Source organism: Pelophylax lessonae (genome assembly GCF_965119305.1).
Source record: "Pelophylax lessonae genome assembly, chromosome: 4".
NCBI classification, from domain to species: Eukaryota; Metazoa; Chordata; class Amphibia; order Anura; family Ranidae; genus Pelophylax; species Pelophylax lessonae.
The window spans coordinates 103200276-103220695 of record NC_138771.1 but is presented as its reverse complement, the minus strand read 5'-3'; the positions used below and the strand labels follow the sequence as shown (position 1 = coordinate 103220695).

Below are 20420 nucleotides of genomic sequence, written 5' to 3'. Positions count from 1 at the left end.
AACACTGCAAATTAAGGGAATTCCTTGGGGACCCCCAGGTCACCAGAACTAGTGTTACCATTGGTAGATTTCCCCTAGATTACTTTTCTGGGGAAAACCCCAAATTTTGGATTTTCTTTTACTTATAATGATACTGTGAAACAGGACAAATGGAGAGGGTGAATCTCCTTAACGGGGGAACAGACCACAATAAAAACCCAACAGGTGTTCAAAACTAGGAAAAATAGGATTTTTGAATTACCGTAAAATCCATTTCTCTGATGTTCATTGACGAACACAGATCCTGATTATTCTTTACCATTGGGTTATACTGCCCACTACAGGGATTTAGAACACAAGGCAGGAAAAAGCTTGACTACGCCTATGGGCAGTCCCGGGGGTATACACCCACTTTCAGCTATAGGCACTTTTCTCTTTCGTTCATTGATGGACACTGCTCCTGATTCTTCTTAGCCATTGGGATGTCCCAAAGCAGTGTTAAACATGAGGGGTAAGAAAGAAACAGTAAAAAAATTCCCCAGGCCATCAGGTAACAGAGCTCTGCCATAAACAACTGTAGCTCACCTGAAAAACAATACACACTCAGAGGACCAGATCCTCTAAGCAGAAGCCAGCAAAACCTTTCGGCCAAAAGAAGCATCTGCAAATGCCAACACATCCACTTCATAGAACTTTGTGAAAGTGTGCACCGACGACCAGGTGGCCGCCTTGATACCCTGCAAGACTGACGCTTGATGACGGAAGCCCTAGAGACACTAAGCGACCTAGTAGAGTGCTCCTCGACAGCGAAAGGAGGAACCTGACCCCTGATGCAATAGGCCTGAACCATCGCCTGTCTGATCCATCTGGAAATGGTCGCAGAAGAAGCGGGCAACCCTTTGTGAGGTCTGTCCGTGAGCACATATAAAAGACTCCGTAGCTGAAAGGTACAACCTAATTGCCCAGACTACACCTAAGACAAGCAAGGCAATTTCCTTCGGATGTTTGGCCTGGGACACAGGGAAGGTAACACAATGTCTTCATTCAAATGACAGTCAGAGACCACCTTAGGAAGGAATAGTAGACAGGGGTGAAGCACCACATTATCCTTATTTATTACAAATAGGGTGAACGACAGGATAACACAGCCAGTTCCGACACCCTGCATGCAGAGGTGATAGCCACCAAACAAGGCCACCTTCTGGGGCAGCGCAAGAGGGAAACCTCCCGAATATTTTCAATAGGAGGCTTCTGTGGAGCTGAAAGCACTACATTAAGAATCCAGGGCAGTAACGGAGCCCGCACTGAAGAAACCAAATGTCGGACACCCTGAAGAAAAAAAAAAGGTACACACCAGGAAGTGTGAGGCCACAGGTCGTTTGAAAAAGACCACCAAGCCGATACCTGGCCCTTGGTGGGACTCAAGGCCATTTCTGTTGAAACCCCCCCCCCCATTAAAAGGAAGTTTAAGATCCACCAAGAAGGAGCGAGGATGAACCCCAAGAGACTCACGCCACGCAATGTTCACGTATGATGGTGGATCTTCCTAGAAGTAGATTTCCTAGCTTTCATCAGCGTAGGAAAACCTCCATCCTTCAGCACCTAGCTTTCAACAAACAAGCCATCAAAGCCAGCGACTGTAAAGCAGGATGGAAGATCGGTCCTTGGGACAGCAGATCCTCCCTGAGAGAAGTCCCCAAGGAGCATCGGCACACACCTGTATGCAATCAGTGTACCAATACCGGCGAGGTCAGTCTGGACGGAATCCCTTCTGCTTTGATACTGCACAGGAGTCATGGTAGAAATTTGAAAGCACTGGAACGAACAGCATACCTTAAAATGCCAGCTACTTACTGAGTCGCCAAGACACTACTGGAGCCCCCTTGGTGATTGACAGACCCACAGCCATGGCATTGTCCAAATACGTACCGGACACCACTAAAAGACGAATTGTCCAATGAGAGAGACAAAAGGCTGATCGCTTGGATTTCCGCTAGAGTGCAGACCGCAGAGCACATCTGTGCTGAGGAAGCCTCCCCACCCGCACAGGTTGGCATCTGTGGTGACAACCGTCCAGTACTGGGGGAAAAGGGATTTTTCCTGTCAAAATGCCAGAGACTGAAGCTACCTCTAGTGACCGTGCATCCTTGTCCCATTTCACCAGAATCTCTTAGCAAAGATATTGTGTGAAACTGTACAAACAGACCGCCTCGAGGGTGGACACCATCAGGCCCAGCGCGAGCATGCAATTCCGGAGGGATGACCGTCTGCTGAACAACAGAAGCTGAAGAAACACGCTGGCTGAGGCCGAGTCCAGAGTCATACCCAGATAGTTCATTTTTGGTGGACAGAACCAAAGCAGACTCCTTAAGGTTCCAAATCCAGCCAAACTCCCTCAGAGTTTGCAGAGCAATCTCCAGTTGTCCATCAGAGCAGTCGGAGACTCCGCTCGCAGAAGACCGCCCAGGTATCCTCCCAGTATCGCAAACCCCCCCCCCCCCCCCCGACGCAACAATGCTAGCACCGGGGCCCGCACTTTTGTGAATGTCACGCCGTGGCCGGGAGTCAATCTGGTGTGTTCTGGGTCGTCTCCCCGCTGCCTGAGTCATGGGGTTAATACTATTCTGGCAAGCTTCTCATTATCAGCTACTTTTTTGGTATGAGACTCTTGCTCCACCCAGTGGTAGGCTGTTGTCAGTTAGCTAATTCCATGACCCATAAATACTCTCTTCCACTTCCTGCTGGCGCTTAGTATAGGTTTTGCTTCCTGCTTAACTGCTGTGTATGTTCTTATTCTTGTTGCTGACCTTGGCTAACCCTTCAGATCACCCCCTTGAACTGTACAGGCTCTGGCTATCGAACCCTTGGGGTCTGACTCCCGACCTACTCCAAACCATGAGTCATTTTCTTATTAGCTCTTTCCCAAGTTTGCTGGTTGCACTTCCATTTGATGTCCTGATATTCAGGCTGCAGGACCCCATTCAGCTCCTCCACCTGATACCAGGATAACAAGACTACTGGTCAGGAAATTGGAGGAACGGTTAGCATCTCCGGCAGGCTTAACAGTGAAGACCTGAGGAGTGGAGGCAAGGCCAAAAGGTCCACGCCACAAACCGATAATGCTCCTCGCTCATGGCAAAATGGAGGAAGTGTTGGTGACTGGCACATATTAGAATGTCCATGATGTTGATAGAAGTGAAAAGAAATCCCCCCAATGTAGGGACGCCACTAACGCGTGAATGGACTCCACGTGGAAATTCTGTACTCTCACAAGCAGTTTAGCGCATTGAGGTCCAGAATTGGACGTACCTTGCCTTCCTTCCTGGGAACTGTAAAGAGGTTTGAGTAAAAACCCCTGAAAATGTTCCGAAAATGGAACCATCACCCCTTGAAGGAACAAGTCTTGCCCTACCCCAAAGAGACCCGTAAGTGATCTGGGAACAAGTGCAGGTTGGAAGGGAAGAACCTTTCCGGAGGATAAAACCAAACTAAATCTTGTAGCCTGACTGAATAGGTTCGTAGACCCATGTGTCCTATACCAGGGAGATCCATGGATCCAGAAATCAGCAAAGACGCCCCCCCATTCCAGATACAGACCCTTCATGCAGAGGCAGCCTTGTCGGCAGGTCTGGAAGAGCCCGCTCATGGCTTGCCAAACCAGGTCCTCCTGGAACCTACGGTGGAGGCCGCGAGTACTCTTACCCCCGTGAAACCCTTAATGTAATCCAAAGACCAGATAAGGCCTTCTTAGAAGACTTGAATGCAAACGCAAAAGTATTTCAACCAGATAATACCCTGAAGGACCACTGCTGATCCAGACAGCCTAGAAATCAAAGATAAACTGTAGCCCCTGGACCAACCGATCCGCCATCTCCGCAAGACGGGGGGGGGAGGGGGGGGAAGCGGTTTCCCTTCCAGGTCCCGGTGTAAAAGTTTAACCCACTCAGTCAGAACTTGCTACACCAGGGCAATAGTAAATATCGGCCTAAGTGCCAAACCAGCCACAGCGAGCATACGGCGGGGCGGGCCAGAGCCCCCCCCCTCCTTCAGGTGGATATTTAAAGGCTGGGGACTCAACTGGAATGAAGGTAGCTTTATTCAACCAGGAAACGGATGAGTCCACTACAGATGGGACCGCACACCATTAACGCAGTTAATCCTCATAAGGACACCACAAGCAAAAAGTGCTTAGGAACCACTGTGTTTTGAACAACCCCACTGTTTTGTGACAATGTTGGCAAAGTAAGCGGAAAAGGAAACCCCCTCGCCGCTTTGGAGGGCCCGTAGTTGTCAAAAGGGACTGGCGCCTCTGACGCAGCATCAGTTGCAACCTCTATTTTTAAAATGTCACGTACTGACACAAACAGTGCATCTACCAGTGCCTTTTTTGTGTGCGGCTAGAGGAACAGAGGAAACATTCTCACTATCTGAGCACTCAGGGTGCTTGGCCGCAGACCCAGTAGGGTCGCTATATACTAAGCTCACCTGGAAAATAATCAGGGGAGGCCGCCAACTGCGATCCAGCAAAGGGGATATCAGCCAAGGGCCCACGAATGGACCCCGCCCAAAAAAAAAAAACGGGGGGGGGGGGGTCACCCTCTGAACCCTACATATAGAGGGCATAATAGAAAGTAGCCCACGTAAAAGGGGGCAGCCTGCTATAACACGGACGCGCAAGCAGGGTACCCTGAGGGTCCCGCAGCGCTAAAAGGAGCAGATGCCCTACACAATAATGGTGGCAAGGCTATCAAAAAAAAAAAAAAAATGAAGTGCCCCCACAGCACCACCCCTTCCAAGGGAGGTGCCAAGCTGACCACATGACCTAGCAGGCCGCAAGCCATGGCCTAAATTTTTGTGGAGGCCCAGCCGCAAGTACACAGAGCCCAACCCGGCAGATGTCCAAAGGAAGACTGGGAGCTTCAGCTAAAATGCACTGAGGCCGCCCCCCAACGGAGGCACCTGTCTCAGCCGCAGCCAAAATTTTTGAGGGCACCCAGCCGCTTGGACGCGAGCCGATCACCCAGAGACCGCAAAGGGGAGGGCTGGCCAAATTCAGCCGCATGAAGCGTGTACCCGCGGGTGCTAAACTAGCCGCTCCCCCACCCCAACATCCGCCGCAGGGAGCCCAGAGTACATACCTACCCCTGTCACCAATCAACAGGGTGGCAGGGAACCCTGCTCAACCCCCCCGTTGCGCACCAGGAAAAACCCAGTCAGCAGTAACTCCAACGAGCCCCCCTTAGGAGCATGTGGCCACAGCCAGCTCAGGCCAAGGCCAGGTTGTGTGCATCCTCACGAGACGTTGAACTCGCGGGCCAGCACCTGTCGTTCTAGCATGGAGCTGCGGTCTGAGCGCGTTTGCTGGCCAGACAGGGGGGACCCTCTGGATCTAGATTATCCAGTCCATCGCCCAGTCCAGCAATTGGATTGTAGATTCTCACAGGAACAAAAAAAAAACCAAAAAGATAGGAAACAATTCCATATAAAAAGAAAAAAAAAATTACCAGGACCAGGAGATCCCAACAAGGAACTAGGACCCAACTCCTTACTAGGCAGAAGAAAAAAAAAAAAAAAAAAAAAAAAAACTGTGCCTATAGCTGAGAGTGGGTATATACCCCCTGGGACTGCCTATAGACATAGTCAAGCTTTTTTCTGCCTAGTGTCCTACTCCTGTAGGGAGTAGTGTAACCCAATTTGTTAAGAAGAATGAAGAGCTGTGTCCATCAATGAAAGAGAGAAAAATGTTTTGCCTTTAGTTATACTTTAAGTCTAAGGAGAGGAGATGAAGGACATCTGCTAGGCTTACCTCCATTTACATTTGCTTATTTGTTTATTTCCAAGGATCTGAGAGGAGAGAAACACAGAGCAGCTATGCCCGCCCCTCCCCTCTAGTGCCCATGCACAGAAGCCTTTGTATTTTGTGAATGTGTTCACATAAGATCAAGGCTTCTGTGATTGAGCAGGAGGGGTGGGCATAGCAGCTGCAGAGACTCCCGTTTTAAGATGCAGAATCAGGGTCTTCAGAGACTACAGCGATGGCTGTCTTCCTGAAGTACTATAAAGATTTCATATATAACTATTATAACCAAGACCCGGAGGCGTCATGTACCTCAATGGACTAAACTCATAGCGTGCCATCATTTTGTTTCATTTATTTTAAAAGCAGCCGAATTACTGGAATTTGGCTTTAATGTACAAAACACATCTTGCACCCGTGGATGTGGTTTTCAATTCCTTGCAGCTACTGGAACTTTTACTGTCATCAGGAAGAAAAACCCAAGTATAGCATGCTGAAAAGCCAGTACTAAGACAGGTACTAAGGTGATCAACAAACACTGAGAAACCTATTTTGACGCATAACCTAAAAGATGCACCCTACTCATGTTTCTCTGCAATTGTAAAAACATCTGAATGCATATTGAAAAAAAAAAAAAAAAATTAGGCTTTTGTTATGTAATAGCGCACACACAAAAACGCTGCTTTTCTTCATCTGGACCATTTCTGGAAACACATTAAAAAAAACGTATCTATAAGCAATTGTGATGCTTATTACAAATTCAGTATTGAACAGTTACTTACAAACTGGAAAAAATAATGGGTGTTCTTCAGTGCTAAATGCACATGACTAAACCATGAACACATGCACTGGAAACTAAAAAAAAAAAAAAAAAAAAAAAAAAAAAAAGGGAAAGGCACATTTAGCGCCCATTCAGACTGGCGCGACGACTTGCTGGGGCGACCTGTGACCTCGGCGCGACTTGCAGGGACTTCATATAATTGAAGTCAATGCAAGTCGCCTCCAGGTCTCCCCAAAGTAGTACAGGACCCTTTTTCTAAGTTGGAGCGACTTGTGTCGCTCCTATTAGAACGCGTCCTGTGCTAATCAATGGCAGGCGACCGACCGCGACTTGTCAGGCGACCAAGTTGCCTGACAAGTCATGCTAGTGTGAATGGACCCTTAAGGTCTAGGTTTTCTAAAGTGTGTACATACCTTTTTCAAAAGGAAACAAAGACATTTGCTGACATGCTGCTATGTGAATGATTCACACCTGTATTGCTTAAATGTGTGATGAGTTATTTAATGCAGAAAGGATTGCTATGACAGATTACATAGAACAAAAATAGCTTAATGCGTATACAGCATGTGGCTTCTGTCAACAACGCTGTTCATGCATTTATTAAAGCACTGCACAAATCACAAATGTGTGAAAAAGCAAAGTGAGCTCAAAAGAGGAAAAAACAAAAACCAAACCACATAACTTGTCTAAGGAACCACAGTACATCGTCATAGAAAATACTAAAACACACCCTATTTAAATTAATTTCTTTTTTTCTATTTCTGTATATGGATGATGACATTATTTTATTAAAAAAAAAAAAAAAAAAAAAAACCACATCCAAGAACCTTTTTCCCAATCAATATACAGCTGTCACATGACCCAGCTATCTTCCAGCCTGTCTGCAGGGAAACACAAGCAGGGGGAGCTACTAGTCCTTCGCTTCTAGTCAAAAAAAAAAAAAACCAAACAGCCTTTCGAATACAGAATTAAAATAGATATCAAAACGGTTTTAAATTGCCATACAACTATTTGAAGTTAAATCTGGTTTTGTGGAAATAACTTGGTGTGTACCATATCCCACAATCCTTTGCATGCAGTCACTACTAGCCACTGATTGGTCAGAGAATCCCATCCACCCCGTTGTTATCCCACCCACTTAACTTTAGTACTACTTTAGTGGAAAAGCAAACCATACCGTACCGTACCGAACCAACACCATACCATGCGGTACCAGCAGTGGAAAAGCAAGCAGGGCCAAGTAGAGCCGAGCCGGTACTTGCAGTGGAAAAGTGCCATAACAGATCCCCTGCTGAACTGGAGCACTGTGTTGTATTTGCTTCTGTTCAGTGTTTAGATCCAATCAAATACCACAGCTTTCCAGACCCATATTACATCTAGCAGCCGCTGGATGTAAATTGATATCAGACTACCTGTGATGTTTAGATCCAAAATAATGGAAAACGATTGATATTTTTTTTTTTTTTGTTTTAGAAGCCTGGATGAACACATGACTAGGCGGATCATCCCGCTGTAACAGCTTTAATTGTAATTGCCGAGCGCTCGCCGACACACACAGCCCCGCCTCCTAGCCCGGCTCATATGATAGACGTCACACGTCCTGGTTGGCCAGGTGTTCTGTCTATCAAAGAAGCCGGGCTAGGAGGCGGGACTGTGTGTGTCGGCGAGCGCCCAGCAATTACAATTAAAGCTGTTACAGCGGGATGATCCGCGCTCTGTGATTATCCGGCCAGCTTTCCTCTTCCTCTCTCTTCCCCTGAGCGGCTCCCGGAGCAGCCCCACACTCGCCCTAAATAATTTTCCACTCGCAAAATGCGAGCGAGTGGAAAATTTGAGGGCTGTGTATATATTTTTTATATTCATAATGGCAGCAATTAGAGACTTATAGGGAGACTGTCACAGTGCAGCAGACAGACAATCTGACACTGTGGAAACTAACTGCCACCGACATCTCCAGTGACACTAATACAGTGATCAGTGCGAATAATATACACTGTCACTGTACTAATAACATTGGCTGGGAACAGGGTTAACATTTAGAGCAATCAGGAAGTTGTGCGCCTTAATATTTGCTGCTTTTTACTACAGATCGATTAAGTTTCTTTTTTTGCTGCTTTGCAGGGAAAAGAAACCAAGCAATCATTCCCCCTGTATAGAGCCCGGTGTTTGTCAACACAGGGCTCTTGGCTGTGATTGAACACAGCGGATCACCAGGTCCCAGACATGAACCATTGGTCGAGATCTGCTGACAAACTCCTGCTGTGTCAAAACTCAGTAAAGAAGGGGTGTGGGGGCGATTGCACACATGCCCAAAAACAGGGAACCCAGGCAGCGACAAACGGGTACATCGCTGTGCCTGTAGGAGCACCCTCACAGTATATGTACTGCGGAAAGTTGTAGTAAACCTTCACTGATACACAAGAGATGAAACAAATCCTCCTACATAAATTGTACCTGCCTATCTGCAGTCTTCTCTTCATCCTTCAAAGTACTGAATTATAAAGCTTGTCTGAAGGTTCAGAGAAAAAAAAAAAAAAAGTGGTGCTGAGCTTAAATTAGAGCTCTCTTCACTGAGCTCTGCAGTGTGAGAGCTGATTGGACGGAAGGGACACACCCCTTTTTATGCAGCACACAGGAACAAAGCTGAGGCTGTCAATCGGCTGGCGCTCCCTCCCATCACCTTTTTTCTCTTGGCAGCTGGAAAACTTGTCAAAAAATTATTCATGCTGATAAACAAAAAAAGCAGACAGAAATGATACTTAGGGCTCTTAATTGAGACACACACAACAGAGGGATATGTTATGTTCATTCATCATGTCGAGATTTACAACCACTTTAAGGCCTACCCAAGCAACCCATTTTCATTGTATTCATTCAGGAAGACTCTAGAACTACAGTCATTGGTTAATCTTATTCTTATAACATTTCAAAATTTGACTTAGCTTTAAAGTGGAATTCAAGGCTAGAATTAAGCTGAATATTGCTCCCATCCCCATTTCTCCTTTTGGCTTTAAGGCTTGGAATTGAAAATTGACAGACAGGCAGGTTTTTAAATGCAGAAGAGACTTGCTTGGTCTCTTCTACAATAAAGTTTCGTACCTGCTTGTCCTCCCCGGTACAGTAAGCTGCGCAAATAAGGCAATGCAAACTTTTTTACGGAACTCCTGCAAAGGCAGGGGAGTGATGCCATCTCCGCCTAGCCAATGAAAGCAGCCAGCGATCGAGAACCGGAAGCTGGCCGTCCGAAGATGTCGGCGGCTGGTAGAGAGTTCGGGGGGCGTCCCATCACTGAATTCAAGCCGAGTAAAACTCTGCATTTAAAAGGTAATTAAAAATAATTGCAAATGTGTTTTCCTTTTTAACCTATGTATATAAAATCTTCCTTTTACAAACATCTGATATAGAAAGTGTACCCATGACAAGATGCCCAGAGTTTTCAGACAAACAGGATCTGTTTGATCAACTCAGTCAACTCAAGAAAGACTACAAGCACTGAACCTATTCTCTCTGGAGAAGAGACGATTGAGGGGGGATATGATAGCAATGTACAAATACTGTACTGGTGACCCTAGCATAAGGAACAAACTATTCAGATAAAGGGAATACAATAAGACACGTGGCCACTCACTAAAACTAGAGGAAAGGCGGTTTAACCTTAAAATGCGTAAGGGGTTCTTCACTGTAAGAGCGGTAAGGATGTGGAATTCTCTTCCACAAGCAATCGTATCAGCAGGGAGCATTGATAGTTTCAAAAAACTATTAGATGGGCACCTTAGAGACCACAACATACAGGGGTATACAATGTACGGTTAACAGCAAACACACACACACATCATAGGTTGAACTGGATGGACTGATGTCTTTTTTCAACCTCACTAACTATGTAAGAATCGGGGAGAATGAGTCAATGCTCTTCTTCATTCACCTACAAGATGTGACTAACCAGTTGTGGACATGGGCATGCTACACATTTCCCCCCCACCAAAAAAAAAAAAAATTAGTATACAAAGCCTGTCCTGCTTCTGCCCCTCCTCACGTTTGCTGCCAATTCTCAGCTTTCAAAATGCTAGCGGGGAGTATCAGCTGTAAAATATACCGCTGTCAAAAACCTAACCATCTGACACAGTGTTAATAGCCACTGCTGATACAAAGAAATAATGTTACTTTTGTGTCTACTCGATTTTGTTCATCCGCACATCAAAAAGATTAGCTTTGATCCGTCTATGATATCAGTTGTAAACCCCCCTTATTGACTTTTGCCTCTAGGTAAGCCTATAATAAGGCTTACATACATTATATATATATATATATATATATATATATATATATATATATATATATACACTGTAAATATCTGTCATCTGCGCATGCGCTCTGAAGGAACGGCCACCCATGCGCATGCAGGGGAGTGATGTCATCAAGCCTCCGCCCAATCAGATGGCTGGAGGACACGAACCAAGAAGAAGGACAGCCAGAAATGTCTGCCGTGTTATTGAGGTAAAATACAGGGGTATACTCACAAACATTGTTAAAAGACATGCATGCATACAAAGCACGGCTCGGTGGTTAGCTGCTCCCGCAGCGTGCGCTCCACCGGCCGGAAATCACGTGGCTGTCCGCTCGACCAATCGCTAGACGCGTTGAGCTACAGATGACGCTGTGTCTTACAGCGAAACGCGTCTAGCGATTGGTCGAGCGGACAGCCACGTGATTTCCGGCCGGTGGAGCGCACGCTGCGGGAGCAGCTAACCACCGAGCCGTGCTTTGTATGCATGCATGTCTTTTAACAATGTTTGTGAGTATACCCCTGTATTTTACCTCAATAAATTCCCTGTTGAAACGATCTTCACCATGATCAGTTTTCTTTTATGAGGATACTCGGGATTCATCACCACATTTGAGGATCTTTTCTAGCAACAATCGTCCTAAGAAGCTGTGTTAAAGCCTTACAAGGATTTCATGCCTGCTATTAACCACTCAGTGGTAAGTAGATAACCAAAGGGGGCAACCCCTCATGCAGCACGGATCAAGCACTCAAGCACCTTACTATTCGGGAGGATTGTTATATGGACATTTTATTGTTTGTTAGATGAAGCACTTTATACGAATTTTTAATTTTTTTTGCATTTAATCATATGAATTTAAGCATATTTGCACAGTGATTTTAAAGCAGCGCTGCATTCACTGACCAACACATTCCAAAAGAGCACTAGCACTTTTCACTGCAGCAAGCAGCTTATACAATTATTTTTGCACAAAACTTAGCACTTTAATCACCAAAACACACATACCATAAGCGCGAGGTCTCAGTCCTACCATTTTTTAAGTGCATTGGAAAAAAAATTTTTTTTAGGCAAAATCGCCCAGCCCTACACTTTAGTAACCCTTGTTGGGCTGTACTTCTCATATGGATTACAGGAATGCAGTTCATTTTGTACTGTTTTAAATGCTCTCTGCTGACGTCACCGAAGTCCAGGCTCCGCGTCAACACAACCACAGAGTCGGGATCAACCAGATCCCTTGACCGACACACGGCTCAGCCTCTCAGCGAGTCGCTGAGAGGCTGAGCCGGCCATTCCTACCCCTCCACAGCTCAGTGCTCCAGTGAGCGAGGAAGGGGCAAGCAGAGAGCTGCTGACTGACAAAATTCAGCCCCTAGTAAATCACTTCAACCAGAAGTTAGCAGCCTTGTATACGCCCCAACATGCTGTCTGCCTTGTTGAGTCCCTGATTAAAATTTTCTGGCCAGCTTACTTTCAAACAGTTTCCCCCCAGCAAGCGTGCCAGGTATGGGGTTAAGATGTTTAAGCGCTGTGACAGGGCAACAGGCTATATATGTAGTTTCTGAATTTACGAGGGGAAAAAATAGCAATGTGAAGCCCCCCCCAACTGCCCAGACTACATCAGGAGCAGCGGCAAGATTGTTTGGAACTTAGTATCGCCCATATTCGGAAGCGTGCCACTTTTTAGTCACCTTTTTGATTTTGGAATTAGCGCATGTGGTATCGTGCAACCTAATCGCCGGGGCTTCCCCCAATGACTTGTAGATTCCCAACTTAGACGGGGGGGAGAGAGCATGCCTGAAGTGTAATAATTTGCTTGCAGTTAAGTGGAGAGACACACAGAATGTTTTCATTCTGTCCTCCATTCACGCAGATACGACAGTCCAAATTGCAACCGCGACTGGTGTTGTTGAGAAGCCCCTTTGTGTCCACGATTACAACCTTAACATGGGAGGGGTGGACTTCAATGACCAGATAATGGTACAGTACCTAATTGCCCATAAGGTCAGACGCTGGTACAAAAAAGTGTCTGTATACTTATTCCAATTGGCTCTGCTGAACGCTTGTGTGCTATACAAAGCATAATGAAGAAGTGGATCCTTCCTAAAATTCCAGGAAGAGATCATCACAGCCCTTCTGTATCCAGAAGGTGCTGTGGCCCAAATTCAAAATCCAGATGCAGTGAGCTGGCAGCATGAGATGCATTTTCCGGATGTCCTCCCTGGTACCCCTACCCAAAGAGCACCCTAAAGAAGAAGATGTTGTGTCTGTACAAAACGCAGATATAGGCATGACACCCACTATTTTTGTCCCTCCTGTCTTTCCCAACCTAGTCTCTGCATCAGGGACTGTTTCCGTCACTACCACACACTAGTAGAGTATTAGTATAGGGTACAGCACAGTCTAGGGCACACTTTTACAAAGGGTCTAGAAACATTTTAGATGGCTTTTGCATTTTGAGAGACCCTAGCCTGGAACAGTTTTTACAGTTACAAAAAAAATAAAAAAAGCCAAAAATAGTTGTTTTATTGAGTTAATTTTCTGTTCTTATTCTACTTTTATGCACTTTATAATATATTGTCATACTAAAAGGTTTTGTTACGGTTTTTCATTGTTAACCATAGTTTTCTTTGCAGATACCACCATTCTACTGTTTTACTACACTGTATACTATTATATTGTAATGTTTTTTGTTAACTATTCTTTGCTTTGCAGGTACGCCCATCAGCTGCAGCACTGATCTGTTTATTCTGACAGCAACAGCATTTGCTCTCAGCATATACGTAAATCAATTAATGCAGCGCTGTAGTAGGCAATTTCACCACCCCAGTTAAAAAAGAGGAAAATATATGGCGAAGCATAGGGGATGGGGTGGACACAGAGGGCTGATCTCCTCTATGCTTCGCCATTTATTAACACTTTTCTTGGCAGAAAATTATTCACCCGCATCGATCTATGCGAATGGAGGAGTCTGCTATGTTACATAGTTACATAGTTTGTGAGGTTGAAAAAAGACATCAGTCCATCCAGTTCAACCTATGATGTGTGTGTGTGTGTGTTTGCTTTTAACCGTACATTGTATACCCCTGTATGTTGTGGTCTTTAAGGTGTCCATCTAATAGCTTTTTGAAACTATCAATGCTCCCTGCTGATACGACTGCTTGTGGAAGAGAATTCCACATCCTTACTGCTCTTACAGTGAAGAACCCCTTACGCACTTTAAGGTTAAACCGCCTTTCCTCTAGTTTTAGTGAGTGGCCACGTGTCTTATTGTATCTCCTTTCTCTGAATAGTTTGTTCCTTATGCTCGGGTCACCAGTACAGTATTTGTACATTGATATCATATCCCCCCTCAATCGTCTTTTCTCCAGAGAGAAAAGGTTCAGTGCTTGTGGTCTTTCCTCGTAGCTGATGTCCTCCAATCCCCTAATTATTTTTGTTGCCCTTCTCTGGACTTTCTCCAGTTCCAGCACATCCTTCCTGAGGACCGGTGCCCAGAACTGGACAGCATACTCCAGATGTGGCCGGACCAGAGTCTTGTAGAGTGGGAGAATCTCTTTATTTCTGGAGTGAATCCCCTTTTTAATACATCCCAGTATTCTGTTGGCTTTGCTTGCGGTGGCTTGGCATTGCATGCCACTGCCAAGCTTGTTGTCTACCAGTACCCCCAAGTCCTTTTCCATCCTAGACTCACCCAGAGGTTCCCCCCCCTAGTGAGTAGCTTGTACTTTACATTTATCAACATTAAACCTCATCTGCCATGCAGTTGCCCACCCCGTTATTTTGTTCAGGACTGCTTGCAAGGTTTCCACATCCTGCATAGAAGATATTGGCATGCCTAGTTTAGTATCATCTGCAAATACTGAGATTGTACTTGATATCCCCTCCTCTAGATCATTTAAGAACAAATTAAACAGGATTGGTCCCAGGACAGAACCCTGGGGGACCCCACTTTCCACACCCGCCAAATCCGAGTACTCCCCATTAATCACCACCCTCTGTACTCTCCCCTGGAGCCAGTTCTCTAACCAGGTACTCACCACCTTCTGATCCATACCTACCTTCCTTAGTTTGTACAGTAATCGTTTGTGGGGAACGGTGTCAAAGGCCTTTGCAAAGTCCAGATACACCACATCCACAGGCTTACCTTTATCTAGGTGGCTGCTCACATGTTCTTTGTGTTTTTTTTTGTTTAGCCCATGGGTTCAAAACAAAAAAAAAAAAAAAAGAAGAACATTGCACATATACTAGAGCTGCACGATTAATCGTATGAAAATCGCGATCTCGATTCACCCCTCCTGACGATCTAACCCTGAAATATGCTCGATTCTTTGCATAGCTGCATAGCAGAGAGAACAGCTGCGGAAAAAAAAAAAAAAGCCTCCCAGCAAACTGCTATCAGCAAAGTCTCCCAGTAACTATAAACAAAAATGATTACATTGTATCTTCTTTTCCTTCCCTCTGTCAGGGAGAAAGGAAGTTTAACCTCTTAAAGACTGGATCTTTTTCTGACATTTGTTGCTTGCAAGTTAAAATCAGTTTTTTTTGCTAGAAAAGTACTTAGAACCCCCAAACATTTTATATTTTTTTTTTAGCAGAGACCCTACAGAATAAAATGGCGATTGTTGTAATATTTTATGTCACACTGTATTTGCGCAGCAGTCTTTCAAACGCAATTAATATACTTTAATGAATAAAAAAAAAAAAACGTAACAGTAAAGTTATCCCAATTTTTTTTTTGTTACACAGAGAATAGTGATCTTTATTCAAAGCTAAAAAATTGTGATTCTCATTTTGGCCAGAATCGTGCAGCTCTAACATATACCCATCATTAGAAGTGGGTAGATGCTGGGAGATTAAATGGTGGGCAAAACGGTATAATTTTTTTACAGCCAGCGGTCAGCTTTCATGTAAAAGCATTCCTAGCAGATAATTAGCAGCTAGACTGCTTTTACAAGTAGTGGGAGGGGAATCCCCCCCTCCTGCAGCCTTCCACGGTATTCTCGGGCTCTTCTGTCCCACTGGTGGTTCCGTCAGCTGATCATAGACCTGATTGAAGACCAGAATGACTCCAATCATCTCTATGGCCTAAGATAATGGAAGCTACGAGCATTTCATGAGTTCGGTTTTGCTGGATATAAACAGCGCCATTGGGAAGGCATCTTATCACAACAATCTTGGTGTGGTCAGATGCTTTAAGGGAAGAGGAGAGATCTAGGAGTCTAATAGGCCCCAATATTAAAAAAAATAGAGGGAAGGTGTCAAAATAAAAAAGCAAAATAAATAAGAATATAAAAAATAAAATCAAGCACCCCTTTTACATAAGTTTTACATAATGCAGCAGCATCTACACAAATAGGACACCCAACAATAGAGGGGATTTATTCTTCCAAAGCAAATACACTTTTGCGCACTATTATCAACTAGTATTCCAGCATTTCTCCTCTCCCTCAGTTTCTCTCTATCACTCATCTAATGTGACCCCAGTGTTGACAGAGAGGGGCAGGGGAGGGTCAAACAAGGATGCTGTGTAGGCAATCAACACCCCTTTTTATGAAAACGGATGACATCTCTGGTTGTTAGGACACGGGTGGCTGGAAGATTAAAAATGGTGCACAATAAAAACCTGTGGCTTTTTGTAAATAAAAAACAGGCTTGATCCACCAGCTGGCTTGTATACATTTTTGGGCAATTTTTTGACATTTCGCCAAGGTACCCATGAAGAATCCCCAAGGCACCTCAGTGTGCCTGAGCACACTGGTTGAAAAAGGCTGATCTATACTAACAAAAAACATAACTTAAAGTGGCATTCCAGCCTCCCCCTCCAAAAATTAAAAGTCAGCAGCTACACATACTGTACACATACGGTAGCTGCTTACTTTAAGTATTGGGACACTTACCTGTCCTGGAGTCCAGCGATGTCGGCACCGCAGCCGATGCTTCCATTGCCGATAAAGGACTATGCATGCATGAAGTGCTCTGCGCATTCGGATTGGCTCAGCGGCAGGGGAAGGAGGAGGGGGCCAAACTTCCAAGGGACAGCACCACAGCGCCGTCTCCCGGAAGTGGGGAAGGGTAACTGTCAAAAACAGGTACCCGTTCCCCCCTGAAAGGTGCCAAATGTGGCACGGGGGGGAGCAAATGAGCGGAAGTTCCACTTTTGGGTGGAACTCCGCTTTAACCTCGGGAAAGGTTTTAACCCCTTCCTGACCAGACCATTTTTGCTATTCAGCACTGCACAACTTTAACTGGCAATTGCTCAATCATGCAACACTGTACATAAATTAAATTTGTATTGTGTGTTTTTTACACAGAGCTTTCTTTTGGTGGTATTTAATCAATATTGGGTTTAATTATGAGCATATAATAAATGGTTTGTATGAAAGTTATAGTGTCTACAAACTATTGTGCATATACTGGAATTTACGCAGCTATAGATGCTATAATGTAATGGCGGTGACCAAAGCTTATAGTGGGACTGTGTCGGAAAATCTGGCACTAACAGACACTGGCTGGGAAGGTCACTAACTGGCATCGCTACAGTCATCAGGGCTAATACTGTACACTGCACTAATGACACTGGCTGGGAAGAGGTTAACATTAAGGGGCAATCAAGGTGTGATCTGGAGGTTTTTTTTCTCCTTGATTTTCAGGGAGAAGAAAACCAGATCGCTGTCCCTATGTACAAAGAGTTATGTGTTTTTTGTAAATGCAAAACTCTGTGTAAAATGGACACAGCCGATCCACAGGTTTCAGTCTGAAATCTGCTGCCAAACTTGTGCCAAGTCTAATCATATCAGGGGGTCAGCCGGGGGTACGCTCCAAACCCAGAAGACGGACGATCACATACAGGTACGCGACTGTGCCGGTACTTGCCGTCCGCTGACAACATAAAAAACCTGGGCAGACGCGATAGAACACTTGGTCTTCTCTGCGGTCACTTTTCAATATTAATGGGGGGTCAAACTACCATTTATTGTCAAAAGAAAAAAAAAAGTGCAGAACAGAAAATGGGATTTTTGTTCGGGAAATGACATACATTCTAAAAGCGAATGTTGTGATACTCCGTGTATTTTATATACAGGAGACACACACCACCTGACTCATGTGTTTACACTGTCAGGTTTTTTTTTTTTGTTTTGTTGTGTTGGTTTTGCATTATATCTGTCGCTGGGCAGTTTAACCCTGTGTGGGCTGAACTTCTTGGCTTCTGTGCCTAATTGTATAATTAAATAAGATTCCTAAACAACAAAAAAGATCAAATGTTATAATCAAGTGAAATGTGCAAATGACACTCGTCATTCAATGACAGTCATCAAATGTACAAATAACATTCGTAAGACTATTCCTGGTTGGGAAGTCGAGGTTTGCATGGCCAGCATAGATACATGCTACATAAAAATATTAAAAACAAATAAAAGAAGAAGGATGGGGCACACAGCTGGGGGATGGTCAAGTGTGGGGTATATGTTAATAATGGGGGTGTCCTCTGCACTGTCATGACAAAAAAATAAATATATTACCAACTTGTCAAGCAGCCGCCGTCAATATAAGGCGGTAGGTTCCCACGAATAGCCGTACCTGTGCGGCGCGAGCGATCCTGGAGGCGCACGCGCCCAATCGCCAGCGGGGAAGCCGATACGCGGGGGCGGTGGCCGCGATCGCTCCTCGTGAAGAGAGAACGGCGGTCTGCTATTGTAAACACAGCAGACTGTTGTCTCAGCTATCAACACATTTAGGATCCCAGGTCTCTGTGTTTATTTCACAAGTCCATCCCCCTCACAGTAAGAAAACACCCCCTAGGCTCACATTTAACCCTTTGATTGCCCCTGGGTTAACCCCTTCCCTGCCAGTGACATTAGTAACAGTGCATATTTTTAGCACTGATTACTTAAGTAATGTCATTGGCCCCCCCAAAAGTGTCAAAAATGTCAGTTAGTAGTCCGATCTGTCTGCCGCAATCCCGTTAAAAATGACAGATCGCGTACGGCGGAGAGGGGGACGAGGGCACACAGTACGGCGGAGGAGGGGGGGGGGAAGAGGAGACGAGGGCACACAGCGCGGAGGGGGGGGGGGCGCGAAGGCACACAGCGCGGAGGGGGGACGAGGGCACACAGCGCGGACGGCGGAGGGGGGACGAGGGCACACAGCGCGGACGGCGGAGGGGGGACGAGGGCACACAGCGCGGACGGCGGAGGGGGGACGAGGGCACACAGCGCGGACGGCGGAGGGGGGACGAGGGCACACAGCGCGGACGGCGGAGGGGGGACGAGGGCACACAGCGCGGACGGCGGAGGGGGGACGAGGGAACACAGCGCGGACGGCGGATGGGGGACGAGGGCACACAGCGCGGACGGCGGAAGGGGGACGAGGGCACACAGCGCGGACGGCGGAAGGGGGACGAGGGCACACAGCGCGGACGGCGGAGGGGGGACGAGGGCACACAGCGCGGACGGCGGAGGGGGGACGAGGGCACACAGCGCGGACGGCGGAAGGGGGACGAGGGCACACAGCGCGGACGGCGGAAGGGGGACGAGGGCACACAGCGCGGACGGCGGAGGGGGGACGAGGGCACACAGCGCGGACGGCGGAAGGGGGACGAGGGCACACAGCGCGGACGGCGGAAGGGGGACGAGGGCACACAGCGCGGACGGCGGAAGGGGGACGAGGGCACACAGCGCGGACGGCGGAAGGGGGACGAGGGCACACAGCGAGTACGGGGGATGAGTAAGGCCTCTCACACACACATAGAATAGCTGCTGTGTGGGGAGATCTAGGATGTGTCACTGCGGGCACATCTCTCACAGGAAGCCACAACAAATGGTTTGGGGTCACAAATGTAAATATCCCCCTCCCCCACCCATACGATGCAGCCCTCCCCCCACACAAACACACCTTCCCTTACCGATCAGAGCTTTGCGGCCTCCTACATGGCCCCGTCTGCGGAAACCCGGGACGATCTGAAGCCCCAGCGGCTTCCTTCCCCACCCAAAGGGGCCGATGGCGAAGCTCTCCCCTGGAGGTGGGGGATGGGGAGGCTCCAGGCGTTCTCCAGCTCAGGCCGTCCGCAGCGCTCGCACGTCTGAGCGGTTACCGAACACAGGAGGGAGGTGAGGGGGGAGGAGGCGGCGCCGAAGCTATAACAACCCCGTTCCACCAACCGCTTCTCCGCCGCCCGTCCCGGCCGAGCTCAGAGTCCACCTCGGCCAGAACTACACCTCTCCCTGAGTCTCGCGACACTTCCCTGACACGAAAGGGAAGCGGAAAAGCCAAGCTATTGTGGCATTGGCTGATGGGCAGACCACGTGACGCGCTCTGACGGCCATCTTTGTTATGGGAAGGGCTTGTTGTGGGGTGTTTATTACAGCCCTCGCTTCTGTAGCTGATGACTGTCACATTAAACTCCTTACAATATTATCCGTGACTTTTAAAGCGGCATTACAACCAAAAGCAAGCATGTATTATATTGCAGCTTTCCAGTACTTAGATGTGATGTCAGACTTTATTTTCTTCATTTTTGCTTGGCGATGTAGCCTGTAACTGTTGTTTTTTAACCCAGCATGCTGTCCTGTAGATGTAG

General features: G+C 46.5%; 1 protein-coding gene across 5 annotated transcripts in view; it reads right to left on the bottom strand.

Annotated features, from left to right (window-relative positions):
* The window catches only part of RNF111 (ring finger protein 111), a 135170-nt gene extending 115098 nt beyond the window's left edge, over positions 1–20072 (bottom strand). For all 5 annotated transcript variants that reach the window (XM_082254321.1, XM_082254322.1, XM_082254323.1 and 2 more), the window contains exon 1: positions 19746–20072. The gene's annotated coding sequence lies outside the window, so the exon portion shown is untranslated. The remainder of the gene's footprint in view (positions 1–19745) is intronic.
* Between the last annotated feature and the right edge of the window lie 348 nt (positions 20073–20420).